Here is a 13,606-nt window from a genome sequence, read left to right on the forward strand (position 1 = left end):
TCCAATTAACACAATGATCTTGTCATGAACAATAATTAAAACAACAACATAACTAGAACATGATCATAATGTAACATTAATTTCCCAAAACCATGTAGAGCAATAGCAAATACTACCCAAAAGTTCAGTGGTAAACAAGGTGTGGGATAAACAAATCTAGGGAAACCTATTAGGCCCCATCAAATTAACCTGAGCATGTCAAAATGATTAATAAGAACATTATTGGATAAAGAGAAAAGTGATCAAGGGCACAATTTGCCTTAGACTCGAGATTCCCAGGTATCAACTTGGTCTTCAGATTCTCGTGACCTCACCGCTATTCGTAGCAATACATACAAATAAACAAGGATCACATAAAAATAAAAGTACACCAAACATGAGAACAAACAGCGTAAGAATATTCTACGCGCTGCTACGAGGTCGTAGGTTCGAGAAGCACTAAAATCGGGGCTATGGTTACACGGATATGGTTTATGTGATTAAGTATTAAACTATATTATAAATTGGTTATTATACAACATATGAGAAAATATACTATAAATAACTAACTCAACTTTAATCTAAATTATAACTTGATTAGAAATCATATTTTAGTCAAATTATCCTCATGGACTAGTTTAACTTTGGTTAGAAGAATTAATCCACTAATCATAGGCTAAACCAATATCTATTTATAAAAATAAGCTTTATGGTACAAATAATGTTGCCACGATGTAAACAATTTTATTACGAAGCTAACGCATCTGGAATGGATCATATCGGAGCTAAAATAAGCAAAATATGGATTTTACAATTTATTAGATTTAATTTTACACACATAAACACCTTCTAGGGGCTCAAATGCAAAATTCAAGGACTTAGGTGTGAGTGTTTTATCCAGTTGAGGACGGCGGGTTCTATTTCATAAACTAGTAAATGGGGCGCGCTCTGCGCGCGTAAAAAAATCGTAATGTGTGATAATAATTATATCGTTTTGCACAAGATGAACTGAAAAATATATAAATCGTGAATCCTATGCTGGGACATCAAATAATGTTGTAGAACCTTGAAACTTGATAATTTGCTAAGTAATTGGGAAGCTGCATCTTCTCAAGATGGAAGAACCAAAAGAATGTCAGTGTCGTAGCTGCCTAAAACCGTACGAAACCAAGCAAATGGAAACATTTTAATATCCCAGGTGGCTACATTATTGCCAAAAAATCCATAAAAATGTTAATGTTGTCTGGTGCTATATGAATAAAAAAAGTACAATAGAACATGTCATGTTTTGTTCTGAGACTCCAGATCAGTTCTTAGCACCGATGTTATTCTTTTCCTTGATCTTGGATAGGTTGTCCAACTTGACAAAACACTTCAGGTCTTCATAAGAGACTGTCTTAGGGTCTTTCCTCCACAACTCACTTAGTACATGAAGCTTGTCGAGCAAGTGCCACATCCATTCAGGATACTCCGAGTTTGCTTGGATTTTCGGATCAGAAATTCAAAAGCCTCCTTGAGGATATTTTCCCCAAACACTGTTGTATTCTATTGGTTAAGAGCAGGAGCTTTGCTAGTATCAGCCGCTCCACCTTTTTTTGCCTTGCTTGCAATTGCAAGGCATCTACTCTTTGCCTATTGAGCGTTCAAATAAAAGAGGGGTCAGATAGCATGTTCCTCACCTGAGTAATCCAAAAGGGAGGACGAGCTCTTGATGATGAGGACATGGAGCTCCCTGATAGAGGCAAAGCAGCACTGTCGCACTCGCTGCCCGGAACAGCTCACCGGCGGTGAAAGCGATAGAGGTGGGCATCACAGCTGTCAGCTGGAGATGGCCGTACAGGGATCAGAGGGCCCCGCACGCCGGCCCGCCGGAGCCTTAAGAGCTGGATTAGTGTGTCCTCGACCTCCATGGCAGTAGAAACTCAGATTGGAGAAAACGCAAACATGTGCAGCGCACTCTGGAACAATCCAGGCGCTGAGAAGGCAAGACGTCTGCTTGACCGTTGGATGTGTATCATGTGGCTGAGACGAGGCGGGGTGACGTGGAACAACGCAGTGCAAGATATGCTCAGTCCAGGGACTCATTAGTAAAATCGCTCGGCCGCAATAACTCTGCTCGATCCCCGGCCGTTAGATCTGAGTTCCTCGGTCGAGATTAGATCCTGCCTAAATCGAAGCGGTATGCAATGCGGACCACCGGATCAGAACCCTGCGCCCCAGATTTTATTGAGCCAGATCTATTCACACCCATTCGATCGGAACCGAACGGCCTATGTTACATCTACCCAACCCGGTATCCGGATTTGATCTAGACCACCAGATCACGATGCAACGACACATATTTGGTTACCGCACAACGTGGATCTGACAGACGGACGGTCTCCTTCCCCGACCCGGTCGAGACGAAGCAGCGGCCTGCTTCAACACGGCGGCACAGGCTGCCCCCACGGTGGTGCCATAGACGCCCACATCATACCCATGTTCCTTGCGCTCGAACTTCGACCTAGACCGCGCTACGCTAGACGGGATGAAATCGAGCTAGCAAGGAGGTCACTCACCGGAGGCAGGGATGGCGACCCAAGAGTGGTACACGGCGTGCGCGGCACCACGACGTTCCATGAGGTTCGACGAGCAATCTAGCACGATTCCGCCCACCATCGCGCGCACAAACCCCTAGGGAAGATCTGACAAGCACCGGCCATGCCGCGGCTCCAGCATTAACCTCGAACGACGTTGCTGGCATAGATCGACGACGGCGGCTCAACCCCTGTACTTCGATGAGCTCCATGGTGAATTCGTTTGGGTTCTAGAGGCGCGACCATGGATTTATACCCAGGGGCGACGGGATTCCGACCCAGATTCCCCAGTTGGCCAGCACCCGAGGTTGCCGCAACAAACACTTAGAAATCCGTGGAGTTTGTTGCAGATACGACAATGCAGGGAGGAAGAAGGCTGACAACCCCGGGCCACCAGACAGAGAGGGCAAGAGCGCGGCAGAGGGAGCGGCTGGCGGGGTGGGCCCGCTAGTCAGCGCGCGTACTCCCCCCTGGCTGGGCTGCGCGGACCTGAAAGCTAACTGGGCCACCCGGGGAGAATGGGTGAGTGGGACGAGGGGAGGAGAAACCGGCCCAAGCGCGCTGGTTTCCTTTTTTCCTTTTTATTTTCTATTTTGGATTTCAAATTAAACTTCTTCCTAAATTTCAAAATCTAGTATTTGAATTCAAATATATGTTGGGGATTTCACACAGTAATCAAGTGCATAAAAAGTACTAACATGAAGGAATATATTTATTCATGCATATTTTTCCTTACGGTGTATATTCTTTTCCTTCTCTTTTATTTTCTCATTCCATAATTCAAATTCTAATTTTTAAACTTAAACTTGTCTCACAAATTTGAATACCAGTATAAAAATACAAGAACTTCAGCATGAGATGCAAATTTCCGTATTTATTGATTTATTTTTTATTTGACTACCTTAATTCCATTAATTGAATATGCACAAAGAAAAGAAAACCAAATAATGTCCAAAGGTTCCATAATTCCTAAAACGCTAACATATAAATATATATATATATATATATTATTATTTTTCTCTTATACCAATTTTGGGCTTTACAATTAGCTCCGTAATAAAATGGCCTACACAATGATGACATTATTTGAACCATAAAACATATTTTATGAATAGATATTGGATTAGCCTATGTTTATTAGATTAATCCTTCTAACCAAAGTTAGATTGGTCTATGATGATATTTGACTAAAAATATGATTTCTTATCAAGTTATAATCTAGATTAAAGTTGAATTAATTATTTAGAGTATATTTTCTCATATGATGTATATTAACCAATCAAAAGTATATTTTATTATTCAATCATAAACCTTATCTTTTCAACTATAACTCCGAATTTAGTGGTTATCGAACCTACGATCTCGTAGCGACATGTAGAATATTCTTCGTTGTTTATTTCCATGTTTTCGTGTAATGTTGTTTTTACCTGCTTTTTGTCTATCTATATGTATTGCTACGATAGAAGTGAGGTTGTGAGTCAGTTGAAGACTAAATTGGAGAAGTATCCAGAGTTACACCAAAAAGGCAAGTTGTGCCCTTGATCACTCTTCCTTACCTAATAATGTTCATGTTGATCACTATGACATGCTCAGGTTAATTTGATAGTACCTAGTAGGTTACCCTAGTTTTGTTCACCCCACACCTTGCAAACAGATGAACTATTGGGTAGTCTTGCTATTGCTCTACCTGGTTTTGGGATTAATATATATCTAAATTATGAACATGTTCCATTATTATTGTTTGTTTAATTATTGTTCATGATAAGATTATTGTGTTAAATAAAACATGGAGAACCACCCGGGAAAACAGTTCTACCACAAGGGTGGAATAGGATGCCCTTGGCTGACTAATTAGGAAAGCTACTGGAGGACTACCTTACCCGAAAGGGGTAAGGGCAGTAGAGTTGTCGGTATAGGGAGGTTCTTGGGTCGATCAATGCTGCGATGGCTTTTTGGATGCCTATATCACCCTTCTAAGAAACTGTATCGGGTTTTATGAAGCTAGTGAAACTTTGTAAATGCCTCGTAGTGCTACCCTGTCTCGCGTCCTCGATAGAGGTGTATGAGATTCATGATCCCGTGGCAGATCGATATCACGACTTGTGGGTAATGATGTGCAACCTCTGTAGAGTGTAAAACTGGTCAAGAGCGGCTCAGGCACTCACATGATTAAGTTATGGAGTTAAATCTAGTCTGTCATCTGCATTGAATTATGGGAATTATTATTAATTGCGATTTCTTATTTAATTGGGTTGGTATCTAATTATACTTAGTAACTGCTAATAAAATTTTGATCAACTTGTTAAAAGCAACGCTCAACCTTAACCATTCTCTTTGATAAGTCTTACACTTCACATGAGTCCCCACCGTAAGTGAGCTCATGCACATTATTCCCCACAACTTGTTGAGCGATGAACGTATGTGAGCTCACTCTTGTTGTACTCACCCTCAGGTCAAGAACAGGTACCACCAAGATGAAGAGCATGAAGGATGACACACTAAGTTCGTGAGAGGTCTAGGTCATCGTCTCCCAGTCAACTATGGCTGCGAAGAATCGTTGTCTTCGTATGATGTAATTATTTAGCTATTTTGTATAGAATTTCTATTATATAGTAAATATGTGACATTCGTTTTTGTACCATGAGTCATCATATGTGTGAGACTTGATCCTAACACACATTTAACTTGAACCCGAGTGTACTCTTAAATTCGAGTGTAACACGAGCCTGTAATGTTGTTTCTTTCTCCTTACTTATGTGCTCTCTAATGACCGCTTGCTGTGGGCTACGGCGCCTAGTCGGCATCGGGTTGTGCGGCGCCTCACCCTCCATTGGGCCGGACCTGCTCGTCCGTCGTCATCTTCCATGTAGGGGCAGCTCCTGCTTAAAAAGCCAGGACCTCTACAAATAATTTTTTGTAGTAGTGAGTTTTGTTGTTAAAAAAGTACTCCCTCTATTTATAAATATATGACATTATTGACTTTTTAAAAAACTTTAACCACTCGTCTTTTGATCCATGTATCTCTCATGGAAGGATTATTACATTCATCATTTAATTCATGTATCTCTCAAAGCTAGTATTCTTTTGATTTATGGATTCTAATATAAACTTGTGCAATATCTTCATATATTTGTTCCATACCTAATGAGCTATTCTATTCATGCCTTCTATAGTTTAAAAAATTTCCAAACCTTTGGGTTATAATCCATGATGGGTTTAACCGAATAAAAAAATTGAGTAGGCTTAGATTATTTTGGGTTATAGATTGTACATGGATTTAATTCCAATCCATACTAATCCAGAGCAGGATTGATGTAAACAAACAAGGTCTGATTTTGTATTTCGTCAAGTCACCTCTAAAAAAATGCCACCATTCTTATAGGTGGCTGGCTAAGTGGAACCCAACAAACGCCAGTGTAGTAGCAGCTCCTACTTAAAAGCCAGGGCCTCTACACACTACAAGAAACAAGGCAAAGAGTGTCGGTCAAAAACCCACTCTTACTGAAATAAGCTGACACTCTTAGTATGATAGTGTCGGCCAACCGACACTCTTAGCCGACACTCTAAAATGGACGCTCTTATTCGTATAAAAGTATGGGGACCGACACTCTTATGTTAAGAGTGTTGGTTCAGCACGCAACCGACACTATTATGTTAAGAGTGTCGGCCAGTGACGTGGCAGACACGCTTACTGTGCGCGCGGTCCCCAGCCTAGCTGTGCCATATAAGAATGTGGGGGCCGACACTCTTACTGAATAATTTTTTTAATACCCAGGTTTATTTTTCTCCCTCCCCGGATGGGAAGTGAGAGCACCTAGAGGGGGGGTGAATAGGTGATCCTGTAAAACTTGAAACTTAACTCACAAAAACTTGATTAGGAGTTAGCACAAATAATGCCAAGTGGCTAGAGAGGAGTCTCAACAAAACACAATAACCACAAGAGATCAAACACAAAGATGGCACAGTGGTTTATCCCGTGGTTCGGCCAAGACCAACGCTTGCCTACTCCACGTTGTGGCGTCCCAACGGACGAGGGTTGCAATCAACCCCTCTCAAGCGGTCCAAAGACCCACTTGAATACCACGGTGTTTTGCTTGCTTTACTATCTCCCGTTTGCGAGGAATCTCCACACTTTGGAGCCTCTCGCCCTTACACTTAAAGTTCACAAAGAAGCACAGAGTAAGGGAGGGATAAGCAACACACTCAAGACAAGAAATCACAGCAACACCACGCATACAAGTCGCAACAAGAGCTCACAACACAACTCAATGAGTTCACAACTCAACTAGAGCTCTAATTGCTATCGCAGGGAATCAAAGGCGCGGAATCGATGTCTTAGTGCTTAGGAATGCTTAGAGAATGCTTGGTTTACTCCTCCATGCGCCTAGGGGTCCCTTTTATAGCCCCAAGGCAGCTAGGAGCCGTTGAGAGCATTCCTGGAAGGCAAATCTTGCCTTCTGTCGCCTGGCGCACCGGACAGTCCGGTGCACACCGGACACTGTCCGGTGCGGATTTCTTTCCTTTCCTGGCGAAGCCGACCGTTGGCGCCTGGGAGCCGTTGGCGCACCAGACACTGTCCGGTGCGCACCGGACACTGTCCGGTCCACACCGGACAGTTCGGTGCCCCCTCCCGACCGTTGGCTCGGCCACGTGTCTTGCGCAGATCGCGCAGCCGACCGTTGGCCCAACCGACCATTGGCTCACCGGACAGTCCGGTGCACACCGGACAGTCCGGTGAATTATAGCCGTACGCCGCCGATGAAATCCGAGAGTAGCGAGTTCGCACGAGCCAGCCTGGCGCACCGGACACTGTCCGGTGCACCACCGGACAGTCCGGTGCTCCCAGACTGAGCAGAGTCTTGGCTGCTCGAGCCAAGACATTTCCAATTGTTTTTTTCCTGTTTCCAGCACTTAGACACAATACATTAGTTTCTAAAACAATGTACTAAGTCTGAGAAACATACCTTTTGATATGATTTGCACTTTGTCCACCACTTTGCATAGATTAACACAAAAGCACTTGCGTTGGCACTCAATCACCAAATACTTAGAAATGGCCCAAGGGCACATTTCCCTTTCAGGAAGCCTTCATAACAGTTCATTAACAGCACAATACAAGCACAATATTCAATATATCACAACACAAGGTCGAAGTAATCAAATTTGGTATAGTGCTCTCTGTGTTATAGTGCTATAATGGATACATATTGTTATAGTGCCCTCTGTGTTTCCACCATGTCCCTTCACAGTTGGTATGTTTTAAAGAACAGCACCGTGAGAAGTCTCGACCACTAATTTACAGTAACATAAAGTCAAGTAGCACAAGAAAAGAATGAACTATCTCAAGATCATATAAGCAACAAAAATTGACACTAGAAGCAGCCCACTAAAATTTGGTGCATGTACTCAAGCGCTCAACGACTGTTTTGGGAGTACGCGAGTCGGCAGCAGAGATCTTAGTTGCTCACTCCCAGGAAGCCCATCCTTCAAACGACTGAATGCTCCAATGACTCGATTCATGCTCTGTCGGAGTGAACATCAGTGAACCATATGATTAGTCAGTTACCATAACAAAATTAATTTGATTAAAAGCTACAGCAACTCCTATGCAGTAGAAAGCCAAATTTCATATAGAGACACAAATGTGATAATTGGTGTCGGGTACCGTAATTAGGGGTACCCCCAACACTCCTAAACACGGCTGGTAATCACCATCAGCACAAGCTGCAGAGACTGATGGGCACGATTCAGGTCAAGGCTTCGTCTGCTCAAGGGACGCGATCTCGCCCCGCCCGAGCCCAGCCTCGGACGGGAACAGTAGTCCCAGACGAATTCTCGCCTCGCCCGAGGGCCTCTTCAAGCAACGAACGCACCCTCGTCTCGCCCGAACCCCAGCTCGGGCAGGCTTCTTTGTGAAGCAACCTTGGCCAAATCGTCTCGCCAACCGACTGTATCGCAGGCGCATTCAATGCGAGGATGGCCTGACACCTGAAAGGGAATTAGGCTTACACCTATTTCCTAATTGATTTTAGTGGTTAAATTGCCCAACACAAATAATTGGACTAACTAGTTTTGCTCTAGTGTATAAGTTAAACAGGTGCCAAAGGTTCACACTTAGCCAATAAAAAGACCAAGTATTGGGTTCAACAAAAGAGCAAAGGGATAACCAAAGTGTGCCCTGGTCTGGCGCACCGGATTGTCCGGTGCACCACCGGACAGTGTCCGGTGCACTAGGGGACTTCACGCTGAACTCCTCACCTTCGGGAAAATCCAGAGGCGCTCCGCTATAATTCACCGGACTGTCCGGTGCCCCAGGGAAGAGCGACTCTGGAACTCGCCAGCTTCGGGAATTTGCTCCGCTATAATTCACCGGACTGTCCGGTGTACACCGGATAGTGTCCGGTGCCCCAAGGAAGAGTGGCTCTGGAACTCGCCAGCCTCGAGAATTCGCTCCGCTATAATTCACCGGACTGTCCGGTGTACACCGGACTGTCCGGTGAGCCAGCGGAGCAACGGCTATTCGGCGCCAACGGTCACCTGCAACAGCATTTAATGCGCGCCAGAAGCGCGCAGAAGTCAGGCACGCGCGCGCTGGCACACCGAACACTCTACAGTACATGTCTGGTGTGCCACCGGACAGCCAGGCGGGCCCAGAAGTCAGAAGCTCCAACGGTCGAATCCCAACGGCCTGATGACGTGGCTGGCGCACCGAACATGTCCAGTGTGCACCGGACTGTCCGGTGCACCATGCGACAGACAGCCCCACCAAACGACTAGTTTGGTGGTTGGGGCTATAAATACCCCCAACCACCCCCATTCAAATCATCCAAGTTTTCCCACTTCAACTACTTACAAGAGCTCTAGCATTCAATTCTAGACACACCCAAGTGATCAAATCCTCTCCAAACTCCACACAACGCCCTAGTGATTAGTGAGAGAGATTTGCTTGTGTTCTTTCGAGCTCTTGCGCTTGGATTGCTTTCTTCTTTCTTTGATTCCTCATTGCGATCAAACTCACTTGTAATTGAGGCAAGAGACACCAATCTTGTGGTGGTCCTTGTGGGAACTTTGTGTTCCAAGTGATTGAGAAAAAAAGCTCACTCGGTCCGAGGGATCGTTTGAGAGAGGGAAAGGGTTGAAAGAGACCCGGTATTTGTGACCACCTCAACGGGGAGTAGGTTTGCGAGAACCGAACCTCGGTAAAACAAATCCACGTGTCTCACTCCTTATTCGCTTGCGATTTGTTTTGCACCCTCTCTCGCGGACTCGATTATATTTCTAACGCTAACCCGGCTTGTAGTTGTGATTATTTTTGAGAATTTCAGTTTCGCCCTATTCACCCCCCCCCTCTAGGCGACTTTCAATTGGTATCAGAGCCCGGTGCTTCATTAGAGCCTAACCGCTCGAAGTGATGTCGGGAGATCACGCCAAGAAGGAGATGGAGACCGGCGAAAATCCCACTACAAGCAACGAGAAAGCTCTCTCGGGAGAGTCCCGCAACAAGGAGAAGAGGAAGGAGAAGAAGAAGGAAAATAAGACTTCTTCTCACAAGTCGCATCGGAGTGGCGACAAAATAAAGAAGATGAGGAAGGTGGTCTACTACGAGACCGACACTTCATCACCTTCTACCTCCGGCTCCGACGCGCCCTCCATAACTTCTAAGCGCCATGAGCGCAAGAAGTTTAGCAAGATCCCCTTACATTATCCTCGTACTTCTAGACATACTCCATTACTTTCCGTTCCATTAGGCAAACCGCCAACCTTTGACGGTGAAGATTATGCTAGGTGGAGTGATTTAATGAAATTTCATCTAACCTCACTCCACAAAAGTATATGGAATGTTGTTGAGTTTGGAGCACAGGTACCATCTGTAGGGGATGAGGATTATGATGAGGACGAGGTGGCCCAAATTGAGCACTTCAACTCCCAAGCAACAACCATACTCCTCGCCTCTCTAAGTAGGGAGGAGTACAACAAGGTGCAAGGACTAAAAAGCGCCAAGGAAGTTTGGGACGTGCTCAAGACGGCGCACGAGGGTGATGAACTCACCAAAATCACCAAGCGGGAAACGATCGAGGGGGAGCTCGGTCGCTTCCGTCTTCGCCAAGGGGAGGAGCCACAAGATATGTACAACCGGCTCAAGACCTTGGTGAATCAAGTGCACAACCTCGGGAGCAAGAAATGGGATGACCACGATGTGGTTAAGGTTATTTTAAGATCACTTATTTTCCTTAACCGTACTCAAGTACAATTAATTCGTGGCAATCCGAGATATACACTAATGACTCCCGAGGAAGTAATCGGGAATTTTGTGAGCTTTGAATTTATGATTAAGGGCTCACGGAAGATCAACGAGCTTGACGGTCCCTCCACGTCCGAAGCTCAACCGGTTGCATTTAAGGCGACGGAGGAGAAGAAGGAGGAGTCTACACCAAGTAGACAACCAATCGACGCCTCCAAGCTCGACAATGAGGAAATGGCGCTCGTCATCAAGAGCTTCCGCCAAATCCTCAAACAAAGGAGGGGGAAAGATTACAAGCCCCGCTCCAAGAAGGTTTGCTACAAGTGTGGTAAGCCCGGTCACTTTATTGCAAAATGTCCTATTTCTAGTGACAGTGACAGGGGCGATGACAAGAAGGGGAGAAGAAAGGAGAAGAAGTACTACAAGAAGAAGGGCGGCGATGCCCATGTTTGTCGCGAGTGGGACTCCGACGAAAGCTCTAGCGACTCCTCCTCCGACGAGGACGCCGCCAACATCGCCGTCACCAAGGGACTTCTCTTCCCCAATGTCGGCCACAAGTGCCTCATGGCAAAGGACGGCAAAAAGAAGAAGGTTAAATCTAAATCCTCCACTAGATATGAGTCTTCTAGTGATGAAAATGCTAGTGATGAGGAAGATAACTTACGCACTCTTTTTGCCAACCTAAACATGCAACAAAAAGAAAAGTTAAATGAATTAATTAGTGACATCCATGAGAAGGATGACCTCTTGGACACCCAAGAGGACTTCCTAATCAAGGAAAACAAAAAGCATGTTAAGGTTAAAAATGCTTATGCTCTAGAAGTTGAAAAATGTGAAAAATTATCTAGTGAGCTAAGCACTTGCCATGAGACTATAGACAACCTTAGAAATGACAATTCTAATCTGTTAGCTAAGGTTGATTCTATTGCTTGTAATGTTTCAATTCCCAATCTTAGGAATGATAATGATGATTTGCTTGCTAAGATTGAAGAATTGAACTTATCTCTTGTTAGCCTTAGGAATGAAAATGAAAAATTAATTGCTAAGGCTAAAGATTTTGATATTTGCAATGTTACAATTTCCAATCTTAGAGATAAGAAAGATATATTGCATGCTAAGATTGTTGAACTTAATTCTTGCAAACCATCTACATCTACCATAGAACATACCACTATTTGTACTAGATGTAGAGATGTTAACATTGATGCTATACATGATCACATGGCTTTAATTAAACAACAAAATGATCATATAGCTAAATTAGATGCTAAAATTGCCGAGCATAACTTAGAAAATGAAAAATTTAAATTTGCTAGAAGTATGCTCTATAGTGGGAGACGCCCTGACATCAAGGATGGCATTGGCTTCCAACAGGGAGGCAATGTCAAAATTAATGCCCCTCCTAAGAAGTTGTCTAATTTTGTTAAGGGCAAGGCTCCCATGCCTCAGGATAACGAGGGATACATTTTGTACCCTGCCGGTTATCCTGAGAGCAAAATTAGGAGAATTCACTCTAGGAAGTCTCACTCTGGTCCTAATCATGCTTTTATGTATAAGAGTGAGACATCTAGTTCTAGGCAACAATCCCATGTTAAGTTGCCTAAGAAGAAAACTCCTAGTGCATCAAATGACCATGACATCTCATTTAAAACTTTTGATGCATCTTATGTTTTGACTAACAAATCCGGCAAGGTAGTTGCCAAATATGTTGGGGGCAAGCACAAGGGGTCAAAGACTTGTGTTTGGGTACCCAAAGTTCTTGTATCTAATGCCAAAGGACCCAAAACCATTTGGGTACCTAAAGTGAAGAACTAAACTTGTTTTGTAGGTTTATGCATCCGGGGGCTCAAGTTGGATTATCGACAGCGGGTGCACAAACCACATGACAGGGGAGAAAAAGATGTTCTCCTCCTATGAGAAAAACCAGGATCTCTAACGAGCTATCACATTCGGGGATGGAAATCAAGGTTTGGTCAAAGGATTGGGTAAAATTGCTATATCACCTGACCACTCTATTTCCAATGTTTTTCTTGTAAATTCATTAGATTACAATTTGCTTTCTGTTTCTCAATTATGCAAAATGGGCTACAATTGTCTTTTTACTGATGTAGGTGTCACTTTATTTAGAAGAAATGATGATTCAATAGCATTTAAGGGAGTGTTAGAGGGTCAGCTTTACTTAGTGAATTTTGATAGAGCTGAACTCGACACTTGCTTAATTGCTAAGACTAACATGGGCTGGCTCTGGCATCGCCGACTAGCACATGTTGGGATGAAGAATCTTCATAAGCTTCTAAAGGGAGAGCACATTTTAGGATTAACAAATGTTCATTTTGAGAAAGACAGGATTTGTAGCGCATGCCAAGCAGGGAAGCAAGTTGGTGCCCATCATCCACATAAGAACATCATGACGACTGACAGGCCACTGGAGCTCCTACACATGGACCTATTCGGCCCGATTGCTTACATAAGCATCGGCGGGAGTAAGTACTGTCTAGTTATTGTGGATGATTATTCTCGCTTCACTTGGGTGTTCTTTTTACAGGAAAAATCTCATACCCAAGAAACCTTAAAGGGATTCTTGAGACAGGCTCAAAATGAGTTCGGCTTAAGGATCAAGAAAATTAGAAGCGACAACGGGACGGAGTTCAAGAACTCTCAAATTGAAGGCTTCCTTGAGGAGGAGGGCATCAAGCATGAGTTCTCTTCTCCCTACACGCCACAACAAAATGGTGTAGTGGAGAGGAAGAATCGAACTCTATTGGACATGGCTAGAACCATGCTTGATGAGTACAAGACATCGGATCGG

General features: G+C 44.0%; 1 long non-coding RNA gene across 1 annotated transcript; it reads right to left on the reverse strand.

The window, feature by feature from the left end:
* Nucleotides 1–1,143: 1,143 nt before the first annotated feature.
* Nucleotides 1,144–2,798, reverse strand: LOC103640679 (uncharacterized). The gene is made up of 2 exons (XR_559821.4): nucleotides 1,659–2,798; nucleotides 1,144–1,524 (listed from the first exon to the last, which is right to left on the reverse strand). It is a non-coding gene; the product is annotated as an uncharacterized lncRNA (long non-coding RNA).
* Nucleotides 2,799–13,606: the final 10,808 nt, after the last annotated feature.

The sequence above is a fragment of the Zea mays genome, chromosome 1 (genome assembly GCF_902167145.1).
Source record: "Zea mays cultivar B73 chromosome 1, Zm-B73-REFERENCE-NAM-5.0, whole genome shotgun sequence".
Taxonomy (NCBI): domain Eukaryota; kingdom Viridiplantae; phylum Streptophyta; class Magnoliopsida; order Poales; family Poaceae; genus Zea; species Zea mays.